At 44.4% G+C, this 13,303-nt stretch overlaps 1 protein-coding gene and 1 long non-coding RNA gene across 9 annotated transcripts in view; both read left to right on the forward strand.

Moving 5' to 3' along the window:
* Window positions 1-13,303, forward strand: part of AIG1 (androgen induced 1) — a 212,130-nt gene that overhangs the window by 96,850 nt on the left and 101,977 nt on the right. The gene's annotated exons all lie outside the window — the stretch shown is intronic.
* Window positions 884-12,298, forward strand: LOC118500356. The gene is made up of 3 exons (XR_004902926.1): window positions 884-895; window positions 6,683-6,686; window positions 9,061-12,298. It is a non-coding gene; the product is annotated as an uncharacterized LOC118500356 (long non-coding RNA).

The following is a 13,303-nucleotide window of genomic DNA, read 5'->3' on the forward strand; positions in this document are numbered from 1 at the left end:
TTCCCCCGCAGAATTAGCTCGTTGGTTGTAACACTGATTAGTGGAGTTGTCCCAATCTCTCCTTACACCGCTTTCTACACCCAACACAGAATAATAACGGATGCTACTCGAGTAGCATCGGTTATTTAACAGATGAGGAGACTGAGGCATAGGAAGTCAGCCGACTACTCAAAGACACCAAGCATTAAATTCGTGTTATTCAATTCCTGTTTGGACCCACTCTGTTGTACCCAGTTGCCTGCAGACGACCTCTGAATTACTTCTCCTCGTGCCTACTGTGCCCTTGATGTAAGATGTGCCATAAGATTAATTCAACAACAGCTTTCCCAAACAAAGGAAGTACTAGCAGATCAAGTGTAGTTATAACAGGGCTGTCTTTTAAGTTTCTACCCAATGTTTTCCCCTTGGTGATTCCTTTTTACCTCAGGCTCTCAGCTTCAGGATAAGCTAATGGCAGAAAACAGAGGCAAGTTCTAGTCCATTGACCTCTAACATTGCCTCATGAAATTGAAAAAGGATAGTCAGAAGCCGGGGTTGGTTTGGGCTTTTGTTCATTACAAGACAGAATGTTTTAAAAGACAAACTTTAAAAAAGGCTTCAAGGTCTGCTTGGATGATTTAAATTGTCAAGCATAACAATGTGGTTGAGCCGGGGAGAACGGAGAGTGACGTCTGAGGTGCTCCCTGTCCCGCAGGGGGGAACGGAACGTCTGAGCTGCAGGCAGGAGGAGAGTGTGCCGTGGGACAGACGCTGGGGGACACCGGGGAGGCACGCCTGCTCCAGTTCTCCTGGAGATGGGAGTCACGGAAATCCCAGAAGCATTTAGGAAATCCCCGATTCCAATCACCATCTGGGAGAGGCCACACCTCGCAGGGGAATCCTGGGGCAGCATGATGTTGGGAGGAGAAAAGCAGCACCGACTGGCTGAGATGTCCAGGCTACATGGAAAACTTTTTACAACTCCCGGTGTCCCCAGAGACCGCCCCGGGAGGGGATCAGAAGGGCCTTGCTGCCCCGTGCATAGGTCACCGGGATGCCATCAGCAGATGTGATATGGATTCCGTGCTATGGAACAGAGACAACGTCAACAGCAAAAGCAGTGTGGGCCCCCAACAAAGAGCAGGAACGGGGGCTAATGGGGCTGATGCCTCTTCCCTGATATCATGCCACATAGGAGCCTTCTTAGGATTTGGTTACTACCAGGCAGAAGAGAGGAAGGGCAGGACCCTATTTTCACTATGTTCAATTTCGGAATTTAGCTGAACATGATCGTGTGCCCCTAGAATTGGCTGTAGTTTTAGTAGCTGAGTTACTCAAGGTCACAGAGCTGGAGCCGCCTGCAGCCAGGATTCCAGCCCAGGCAGCTGGCTGCGCAGTCCCTGCTCTAGGCCTCCATCTGTGCTGTTGCGTTCTCTGCTGTGCTGTCTCCACATTTCCCCCACGAAACGGAATGGTGGCCCATGACCTGACTTAACTCACATTATAGAAAGGTAAAAGGGGATGGTGAGGTCCACCCTGTGACTTCATACATGGATTTTAAGATGCATAAAAATTTTGGTAACACTAAAATGTCGACTGGACATTCTCTTTTTTTCTTCATCCCTTCTGCCACTGCTTAATCCATGTCTTATCAGGAGGATTACAAATGCTTCCAACTTGTAGAGATTAGGCTTTTTCTGTTTAATTAAGAGCAAGGGAACTAGGACCAATGGATGGAAGTTTTAAAGAGACAGAGTTCCATGCAGAGTCAGAGGGAACTTCCTCATAATTTCAGATATCCAAAGATAGAATGAGCACCCTTGGGTGGCACCAAATGCCACATCCCTTGAGATGTTAGAGCATCACTGGGACACCTACTATTGAGAAGAGACCATGTGGAGGGGAGTTAAATAGAGAACACATGGTTGGATGATGTAGCTTTTAAGGTCCCTTCCAACTTTGAAGTCCTGCCACTTTATGATGGAGGTTGTGACTGTCAGATTGCTGTGTGTTTAAAGCATGAAAACCGAGGACATGGAAGCAGTAGGACAGACGTGTTTTGAAGATGGGTACCATTGAGGGAAGCAGAGCTGTATAGGGCTGATACTATAAGGTAGCATTGTAGGATTTTAACACTGGGAAGAACTGAGCAGATTTGTATGTAGAAGGTAAGGAATTCATAAAAAAAGGAAAAAAATAAAAGTTAGAGTTCTGTTGCTATATCTGTTGCTGCATAACATCAAAACTTGGTGGCTTTACATGACAGCCATATCTCAGGACTCTGCTGGCCTGGAACTGAGGCAGGGCCGACCACGGTGATTTTTCCATTCCACACGGTGTCCTCAGGGATCACACTGTTGTATTTAGCTGGCACGGTCCTGTGTCCTGGTGGGGATGCCTGGGAAGCTGTGGTCAGCTGGGACTGTTGACCAGGGGCCCTACATAGGGCCTCACCAGTCTCTCGGGATAGTCTGTCTTCTTCCACGGTGGCTCTGGAGAAGCATTCCAGAAGGTCCAGGCAAAACCACACAGCTTCCTCTGACCTAGATGGGAGCCTTTAGAGCATCACTTCAGTGCATCCTGTTCGTCCGTCAAGTCCCTGAGGACAGGTGAGGCCTAAGACGAAAGGAGCTTGGTGCCAGGACTCAATGAGAGCATTAGCAAAGAATTTATAGCTGCCTGTGATTTCCTACGGAAACAATCGCGGGAACAAGATGCTGAATAGTGTTAGGAGTCCAGGTGAGAGCAGATAGGATTGTTCTTAGAATGGTGGCTGGGCGTGTCTACCACGGAGATAAAAATGAGAAAAAGAGGTTCGGGCAGTGGAGACACGAACTTTGAGATGAAAACAAGAGAAAGTGGGAAGAGTTATTTCAGAGTGCAAGCGATGCCAGGCTATCTAGTGGGAGGAGAGTTTCCCACACACTGTCCGTGTTTTGTGCCTCTGCACCGTTTCCCCATCCTGAGAGATACCTGTCTGCACTGGTTTCACCAGGCACGCCTCACACAGCGTTTTGTCTGAAGTCGCTGTCTGCAAGACTTTCGGTTCATACTTGTAAATAGTCTTCGTGTAGCCTGCAGCACACCAGACTCCAGTGTTGCCCAGGGCTGTGGGGAAGCAGTGAACTGGCCCCCCTGGAAAATGAGCCCCTCTGTGGCTCCAGTCCCAGTGCACACGTAAGGGACTGAGCAGCAGAACCAGGAATCGCGGCTTGAGTAGCCAAATGCAATAGCTGCTTTTCACAGATTATCCAGATGATCTCTCCCAAGCTTCTTCTTCCGGATGAAAAGGAATAAACAAATAAGACAAAACAAAAACAGAGTCTCTTGAGGGTGTGACATCGGCAGGTACTCAGAGCAACAGTGGTGGTGGCTTGGCTCCTACTGTGTGCACAGAGGTGTTGGATTGGGTCCGTTGCTGTGAGTCTGCTTGTGTGCATCCTTGGGATAAGTAGCTTTAGAACTGTGCTAATTAGGGAGTAGGAGGGGGTGGAAGCGGGCAAAGCGGGGCTAAATGGGCAGGGAAAGAGACTTGACTTTGGAAGATGAGTGCGTGACGCAGTGTGCAGATGTTGTATTGAGTTGTACGCTTGAAACCTGTACGGTCTATGAACCAGTGTCACCCCAGTAAACCCCAATAAATTCAGTAGAAAGAAATGAAAAGAAAGAAGTTTGCCAATTGATTTTAAAGAAATGTTTCCCTTTGGCATGGTGTCTCATTCTTTTCGCATTATGTGTTTCGGTGATAAGTTATGAATGCATAAATGCATTACCTTTGCTCATGGGTGTTTTCTGTTGTTGATGTCAAGTGCGCACATTGGACACTGCTGAATTTGGAATGTGACATTTTGCCAAGTCAGAATCTCACTTGCCCAGACAACACACATGTGGATTTGCAGTTGTTTTCTTTTAAAAATAATATATGTGTGCGGTGCCGTTGATTAATGTAATACTGCATTAATGTGCTGTTCCAACACCGTGGGACATGCGCGAGCCCTTTCAGCCAGCAGTCAAGAATTCCCCGGACTAGAGTTTCTAATAAAATATAGATTGCGGGGCAAGAAGAAAAAAAAAACATCAACGTGAGAATTTATGGATAGCAAAAGTGCTTGAGGAATCAACTTCTCATGGACTTGCCAGTGGAAATACAGTGCAATTGTTACATGATTTCATTCCTCTAAATCATTAGACATTGGCTATCTCTCTTGAGTCACTGAATCTGGGCGTTTGAACGGCCTGCCTCTCTCTGTTGTTTCATGGCTTTTTATTTCTAAGTTTTCACTTGCTCCAGTGTTTGTATGGTTGTGGTGTCACCTCCAAAACTTCAGCGAAGGCTGACATAGCCACACAGGTGACAGGGCTCGAGCGGCCGAAAGTAAAACTGAATTCTTCACCATCCACTGCAGATTGCCGCAGGCAGATTTCTTCAGTGCATTGCTGCTCTCACTCCTGCGTGGGTCATTCCAGGCCTATTTTAAGTAACAGCTTTCCTTTTGTCTTTCCTAAAGTTATTTTCAACCTTTAACCACTGTCGTTTTCCTATTCCAAAAATCTGGAATAATATTTTTCTAGGTCAATGAACTGAGGCAGAATTTAACTGAGTAAAACCATTCTCAATGCAGTGTGTTCAGCTTTGTAAACTGAGATGCTCCTGCAGTCTGCGGAAGGAGGGCCTGCATCCACCTTCCTCTCTTTCCCATTCCAGGAGGATGGATGTTTTCAAACATCTATTTGATAGGAGAAACAGAGACAAGTCTGTGTTTTGTGCGTAAAAACCTACCTTAGCCTTAGAGTGAATTTAGAATTCAGAAAGTGACATCTGTTCTTTAATCCCGTAAACCTTGTAAGGTCCTTAAGAAAGCAAAAGATACAGAAATGAACAAACAAACAAACAAAAGTATCGTGCTCCTTAATGGAAAGAATATTTCCCTGTAGCCAAGCTTTATGAGTCAGAATTTTGCTATAAATAATTTATAGCTATAATCAGAAGATCATTAAGTTCAAGCATGTAGAAAACCATTTCATGGTCTTTGCTAATAGTGCTAATAGAGCCCAACTCAAATGAACTGGGCCACTGATATTAATAATATGCCTTCAGAGTCCAACTGATGTTGAGGGGAAGCAGAGGGTAATTTCTCTTATATTTCCGTGGTTTTAGATCTGGATATTTTCATATGGATTCTGTAAAATAAATGTCAATTGAGATCAACAACTAAAAATTAAGGTTGACGAGAGCATCTCTGTGGTAGGTGGTTGTGTTTAGAAACCATATGCGAAGGGGACAGGGCTCATGATGCCATAAGCCATATACACTCAGGGGGCATTAGAATGGGCACCCCCTCACTCCACAGGCGAGGTGTGGCCTGAGGGCTCTGGAGGAACACGTAGGGGAAACCTCCCAGATATCACCTCTCTGGTGAAGAATGCAGCTCTCTTCTCTTTTGCCCGAGTCGTAATGACCTAAGGCTTAGATTCCATCCCATGAGTGCCCTTCGCATGGAACCACCAGCTAGAATACCTCCCATGTCCCAATGACACAGCCCTCTTGTGTTTTTCTGGTGTTTGGATTCCCAGCGTTGCAACTCAAAAGTTTATTTTTAGTTTTAGAATTTTCCTTTCCATTAAAAAAAAAAATCCCTGAAGATTTGTGGCACCACTGTTATTTCTGTTAATGTCATTGCTTCCATAGCAGCAAGCTGAGACTGTACGAAACTATGTTTATGACAAAGCAATTATCCAAGTGAACATTATAGCTGCATGTAGCAAAGCCTCCATTTAGATTTCTTATAACCATTATACCACACACACACACACACACACACACACACCCCTTCCAATGTATGTTATAAACACAGTATAATCGGCTAGACTCTCCTGTCCCCATCCACAGAGCTGAGATGTGACTAGTTCTCTGGGGTTTTGTAGCAGAATGAAAGCTCAGGCAGCAAGCGTTCTGAGCCATAGAGACAGTGCATTCTCCCCTGCTCTCAGTCCCAAATGGGAGTGGAATATAAAATAACGGCATTTGTACTGACATTTAATCCTTAGAGTAGGTTTAAGGAAAAAAATAGAGAGGAAACAAACAAAATAAATTCCCATGTTTTTACAGCTCATTTTGCTAAGCATAAACCTAACATTTATTTTGCCTTGAAGGTCTTTTCCTTTCAGAATTTCAGCTGGTACAGTCACGTTTTAATTTAGGACATGTCAGATTTGCTTTACCATCTCCTAGGTCAGAGATTTCAGTAGCCATTCTATGGAGAAATCAAAGGTCTGCGTGAATGGGAATTTCTTATTAGACCTAACTCAGTATAAAGTGAGACCAGTCTAAGGACTGATGTCTAGGGAAGTCATGCTAGGAGACCACTGTCGAGTTTTTATCTTCCCGTGGACAATAGGTTTGGCCTTCCCAAGTGTTTGAATGTGGTTCGGCGTTATCCATTTTCTCCAATTCCAAAGTCTCTCTGATCAGCACAGCTCATATTCAGTTGTGCAAATAAAAGGTGGTTAAGAAATAAAGTTCATGTTTTTTGAATCCTTTTTGAGCAACATTCTTTATCAAAATCTAACTCAGCAACATTGGCTACAGAATTTTGTAGCCATTGTGAAGAAGTACCATCCAATTAAGAACAATGGGCCTCTTCCTCCTTCCCCGCTGAGAGCTTACACTTGCATGGAGAGTAACACAACCTCACATCCACAGCAAAGTAGACGGATACAAAGAAAAGAAGCAACGTGATATGCATGCAGCCAACCATGTTATATAATCGAGGGCAGGAAGCGTCAGTGGATGCAAGGTCTTGGTGGACTGTCAAGGCTTGATTCTCATGAGACATTTGGAGAAAGGGAAGGCTGTGACTTATTGAGGAAGAAGAAGCATAGCGTGCTTTAGATGCATCCAGCAACATAGGCGTCATAAAACCGAGCAACACTGCAGAAATTAAAAATTAAACAACACATTCATACTGCATAAAAGCAACCCCATAAAACTGTCTAACCTCACATTCACCAATCCACAGCCTTTCTAAATGATTTTAGATCTTTCCCCTGCTATTCTAAAATTCAGTTTCTTTATCTGGAGCATGATTCTAACCTAGGATCCTTAAAAAACCCTGTATTTTATAATTCATGAAAATTACCACGGCCAACAGACATCAAAGGTGGGGGACGGTGTTCTCAGGAATCCATAGCTTCTGGGAGGAGCTGAGGGAAGAGCCCCACGGGGGGCACCCCACTAGTGATGCTGATAAGGCAGGGCCAGCCCCAAAGGAGACGCCAGAGAAATTCGTAGGGAAGTATCATGAATAAGAATGGCATAAATGTGTGTGCTGACCAGTGTGATGCAGGAGACAGGATGCTGAGAGTGAAAACCGGTGCAGGTCTCACATTGATACCGTGTACCGAGGACAAAGGGACATTTGTGTGCGAATATGTCTCTAGAAGTGCCTCATATGCAAACATTAGTTGAGGTGGATGGAGGTTGATGAGATGTGGTCTGAATGACTTTTTAAAATTCCAGCAGTAAGTTAACTTCTACAACTTGTTTCCATTCTTATGTGTAGTATGACACCTGTCCTGCGTGTCCTTCGTCTAACCCAGGGTTTCTCACCTCAGCAGTATCAGCTGTTTGGGCCAGATCATTGTTTGTTTGGGGGGAGGAGGTGCATTGTAAGATGTTTAGCAACCTTCACTAGTAGCAACCCCTCCTCGCCCCCAAGCCTGACAACCAAAAATGTCTGCAGACATCGCTAAATGACCCTGGAGAGCAAAATCGCCCTGGGTTGAGGGGCGCTGGTACCCCACCAACAATTCCAGTCCCACCTGTCCTTGAGAAACAATTAGGTTGGCTAACGCTTCTGGCCCCTTCTCCTCTCCGTCTTCTCTTCTCACCAACTCTGCAGTCTCTGAAGCTCAGCAGGTGCTTTCCCTGAACGCAGCCCACCCGGCTCTGCCCCGCAAACTCTTTCCTCCCTGTTCCTGAACTTTGAAGGTGTTTGGGTTTGGGGACTCGAGAGCAGAAGAAAAGAGGAAGAGTCGGCTTAGCAGAGCAACTGGAAGGGAAAATAAGGTCAGAGTGGAAAGAAGCGTTCCAGAGTAGGAGGCTCGTTGAGAGCGTGGCCGTGAACAGGGCCTGCGGCAGGTCTAAGAGATGCTTCCAGACACGTTTTGAGCAAGGGACCAACCAAGTAATGAATTCTGATCTGCTGGTGGAAATTCCTCATTACTCTATAGCTGTACCCATTGAGGTATAGCTATAAAAGCGGGTCATAAATGAAAACATGGTACCGTGCAGTGCTGCACTCTGGAGGAGAGAAGGTGAGCTGTGTGAGTGCGGAAGAGCTCAGGCACGAGAGGGCCCTTGAGTTCAGCTCCCGTTCGGACCAAACCACGGAGGCCCCCTTCTGAGCACCGCCGGCATGGAGAGCAGTCAGACGGCAGAGACCAAAGTGGCTTTGAAAGGGGTGTGTGCCCACAGCATAACACCCGGTCTCCTACGACAACTCAAGAAAGCTTAAAGGTTTCTGCTTTTAAACCAAGAAAGGCAGACTTAACCTGAAAAGCCTGTGCTTTGTGTAGGAGGTGTGCCGGGGGGCAGGGGCGGGGAGTGGAACACGGAGCAGCCGTCCCCAGATCAGCTTCCTAAAGAGCATCGTGGCCCCAAGGCTTAAATATTGGAATGGGCCGGTAAAAAGCACCCCTGGATTCCAAACCCGTGCAGTTGTTCAGAAAGCTTTTGATATTTCGCAGTAAAATTACAATGGAGGTAGTTCTTTTTTCCTTAAAAGTGCTAAATGGTTTCTTACAGTACAATTTTAAATGTAAGTGTATGTGTTTAGTTACATGATTGCCCCATTTTATTAATTGACCTCCAAATAGTTATTGTGGGTTTACATGGCAACTACTGTGCTTGAAAATGATATAAATAAATACATAAATACATAAACAAGCAAACAAATACATGCCCTGTGGCTAACTCTAAGGATCTTGCCGTCTAGTGGAGAAAAAGACAAGAAAACTAACAACCATAATGCAGGTTTTTGAGTGCCTTGACAGAGTGCGGGATAGCATACATACTAGGAGAGAGACAGCTTCTAACTCAAAGGTGAAGGTCGGGGAAGAGAACAGGTATCTGGAAAGTTCTTTGTAAGAAGACGGAAGTCTACGAGAACAATTCGTGAAATAAAACTATTATATAATGTAGTTGAGTTGAGATTTTAAACATCTATTTTGAGACTTCTTATGGCTCCCCATATAAATGAGGAAAGATGGACCGGAATCAAACAGAGAGCTGGAGTCATAAAGCAACATAGATTGTTCAGTTTGAATAATTGCCACATCGCTGAACAAAAGAATAATAAAATATATGGTTGATTTTTCCTAGTAAGAGAACTTGCCAAAGCCTAATAAAATACTCTTGATATCTCGCTTCATGAAGTAACCGAAGGGAAATGTCTCTGTGTTTTCCTGCATTTCATGTCCCTGAGATATGGTATTGCCAAGACATGCAAACAGCACTCCCTGGACTGGATTTAGGGGTGACAGGCTGGGCCTGGGATGCTGGTTACTCTCTACAGGCAGTAAGGAGAGCACTGGACTTGGAATCAGGACACCCCAATGCAGTCCCCACTCTGCTGCTTCCTAGCTGCGAGATTTTAGACAGGCCACTTAACTTTCCTGAGCCCCAGTTACTTTATGTGTAAGACGGGGCTTCACAGGTTGGCTGCAAGGGGTAAATGAAATACAGGTTACATCTATCCATTGTGTCTCTTGATTAACTATTGAGTGAATGGATCTTCTTGTGCAACAATACAAGGTCATACTCTAAGTTAAGCACGATTGCAAAATATGTGATGACAGGTACATGGAAGTCTTCGGCTGTCCTCCTACCTTCTCACCCTGCCTCAGTCTGTCCTCACTTGTGGCAGATCTGGCTTTATTAAACACAGATGGATTGTGTCACTCTCCTAAGTGATACCCTTCAGTGCCCTCTCATCACCGTTCAAGGGAAACCCAAGGCATCTTATGTTCTAGTGGGTGATCTGTGCCCACCTCTCTGGCTGACCTCTGGCGTCTCCCACCCAGGTTAGGGAGGCTCATCCTCTCTCTCTTCCCTCTCTGTGTATTTGCATTGCTCGCTCATGTCGAGAGGCCCTTGCTCCCACTTCCTTACCCTGCAGATTCCTTCCTAGTTCTTCACATTCAGCGCAAGTCTTAAGATCTCCCTCTGTGCTTTCCATGGTGTGTCAATGTCTACCTTCCCAAGAAACTTCTCTTCCTGAAAGCTTATTGTCCATGTGGTTGAAATCAAGAACTATGGTTGATACGGAAATTGATCCTGGAGTGGGTTTCAGGAAACAGACTCTCAGGGAAATACAATGAACTGGGAATAGATTATCTAACCTAGATTAGGTAGAACAAAGCAAAATCCTATTTAAAATCCAGAGTGCGAGTCTAATAGCTCATGGCACCCAGTGGTGAACGAGTGAATTCAGTGCACCTCCGTTCACCTGGTGTCCACTGCTCACAACGCACGGTCTCAGATCATCACTGCCATGGAGAACAGGGAGGATCTGAGGGGGTCAGGGCCCCTGAAGTAAGAGACAGAATGACAGGCTCACATCCACACGTGCTTGTTCCAAGGTAAAAAAGAAAACTCCAAGAGCTTTCTGGTGGCCATGTAAAATGATTCCTTTATATGGCCTCAAAGCAGAGATTTAGAAAAAAAGAACCCACAAAGTTCGATCCTGTGGGTTTTGAATCATAGTGTTAGCTGAGCTCACAGTGCCTTCAGGTCTCTGAGAGAGAGCAGGGCCCAGGGAACCGGAGCAGCTGGTTTGGGGGTCTCCGGATACCTGGACATCCCCGCTCCCGTGAGCTTCCCTTGCACTTGGATGTGGCTTCTCCTTCTTGCAACAGTCACTGCTGCTCCGTGACCTCCAGGAGCTCCTTGCCAGGGGAAGCCACTTCCCCCATCTCTGTTAGGATGCCAGAGTCTTATCTGTTCTTCAAGCCCAATTCTTGGGAGTGGATTTTAGCCTATCATTTTTAAGTGCCAGCATTCCTCAAGTTCCATGCTTCAGAGTAACTTGTATTTGTGTGGGATTCTGAAGGCCTCCTTGAGTGAGGTTCATTGAATCTCTGGTTTAGAACCCTCATAATTTTCACTACTAAAATAAAATGCATTATTGAACTAACAAATCATGAGTACTAAAGATATACAACTAAAAGCAATTTTTAAGTAAACAAAAATTCTTAAGTATACTTGGCACTTGCCTCATCAATCTTCATTTTTATTCAATAACCTCTCTATTTTGTGTTTCTCTTCTTGTTTTTACTGGTTTTTATTTTAAAGGAAATGTAAACACATTACAAAAAAAATAAAGAAAACATGACCCATTATTTTATCATTGTTACCATTTTGGCCTATTTTCTTTGGGGCTTTTTCATTTGCTTCTCCCCCTAACCATTATGGTAGACATCGTGATGTGTAGAGCTTTTTAAATTTAATACACTGCACACATTTTAATCTCCTTGTGTGTCTGTGGCCTCTTTTTCAATGGTTGCACAACATTGGAAAGAGTACAGTTACTAACTCCTGATTATGAATTATTGAGGAAGGCAACTCTGCTTTATTATACCCAGCTACTGGTAGGGTTTCAATGACCATTTGTTAAATTAAATTGAAATTCCTTGCCCAGTCTAAGTTTGCAATGTTTTAAACACCATTCCAACACATATCTTTCCAGGTATGGTTTGCCCACATTTTTTACTTAAGATGGGTTCCCACAAGTGGGGTTACTGGTCACGAGGTATGACCATGTTTATGCCTCAACGTGTGTTGCCAAATTACTTTCCTTCTGGAAGGGCTGTACTGACGGACAGCAAACCCCTGCAGTGCATGAGATCACCGGTTTCACTCCACCCCTGTCAGCACTCATGCGATGGAAGGAAGTCCAGCCTCTCATTGTGATTTCAGTGTGAACGTATTCTCATTTGTGTGTTTAGTGATGGCGTCTGCTCATTTGTGAATTCACTTACATAAGCAGTTTGAGTAAACCCTACATAGACGGAGGATATTAACCTCTATGAACTGCTAGTATTGTCCGCTTTTGTTCCCCTCCTCCCCCTAGTTCTGGGATTCGGGCGGAGCGCCTTGCCTCCCCTTTGTTGACAAACCTGTTAGCCCTCTTCTGAAAGCACCTTGAGCTCTGAAAATTGGCGACCTTGTGAAATGCTCCTGTCACCTCGTTTTAGCTGCCAGCATTAACTGACCCAACGAGGACAACTTATTCATAACTACTGTAGCTAATCCAGGAAACACTTTAAATTACCTCATCCTACATGCCAGTACCGCTTCCACAGGCAAAAATAAAATAAAATACCATATGTTCCCCATTGTCACTGCTCTTTTCCAACTAGGAGAGTTGCTTCTTTTTGACCCAGTTTTCCTACCCAACTTCCCGTCCTTGAAGCAGGTGTTTGACATATGTCTTTACAAATCTTTGTAAGTTTCTGCCTTTTTCTAATGTTTTGTAATGTTTTAAAGTAGCCAGGTTACCTACCTCTCCTTACCAGAACTTCAGTCTGAACAGAATATAAACCATTCCCACTATCTAAAGTAGTGATTCCTGAAAAATAAGCATCCTCAAGGGTTTCATTCGCAACATTTTGCAAATCATATCTTTTATTGTTTTCCTGACCTCTGCTGCTTCCTGATTCTGTAGTTTATTCTTTCCCCAATTTTCAGCTTTAGAAAAGATAGGAAAGAGTAACTCAACTTTTTTTTAAAGATTTTATTTATTTTTAGAGAGGGAAGGGAGGGAGATAGAGAGAGAGAAACATCAATGTGCAGTTGCTGGGGGTTATGGCCTGCAATCCAGGCATGTACCCTGGCTGGGAATCAAACCTGCGACACTTTGGTTCGCAGCCTGCGCTCAATCCACTGAGCTATGCCAGCCAGGTGTAACTCAACTTTTTAATAATCCTTTGAGAAATTGCTCCCCTAGTCCTGTTCCCTCAAATTTCACTCCTAAACCCTAATTAAAACATCTTTTGGTTCTGAGAAAATCTCTATGAACTGCAAGACACTGAAAATAGGCCCTGTGCTGGTTGTTCCAATAACCCAGGTGTATGTTTTTATTAAAGGGAATACGTACTGGCTGGCATGAAATTGAATAGAAACAATCTCCATACCTATAAAGATCAGTGTCTGTGTTTTATGTAATAAAACATGGGGAAATTATTAAATCAGAGACGAGGAGATGGGTTCTCGGACCAGTTTGCCACAAATTAGCGATTGTTAGTAGGTTACTTAACTTTTTTT

The sequence above is a fragment of the Phyllostomus discolor genome, chromosome 4 (assembly GCF_004126475.2).
Source record: "Phyllostomus discolor isolate MPI-MPIP mPhyDis1 chromosome 4, mPhyDis1.pri.v3, whole genome shotgun sequence".
NCBI lineage: Eukaryota > Metazoa > Chordata > Mammalia > Chiroptera > Phyllostomidae > Phyllostomus > Phyllostomus discolor.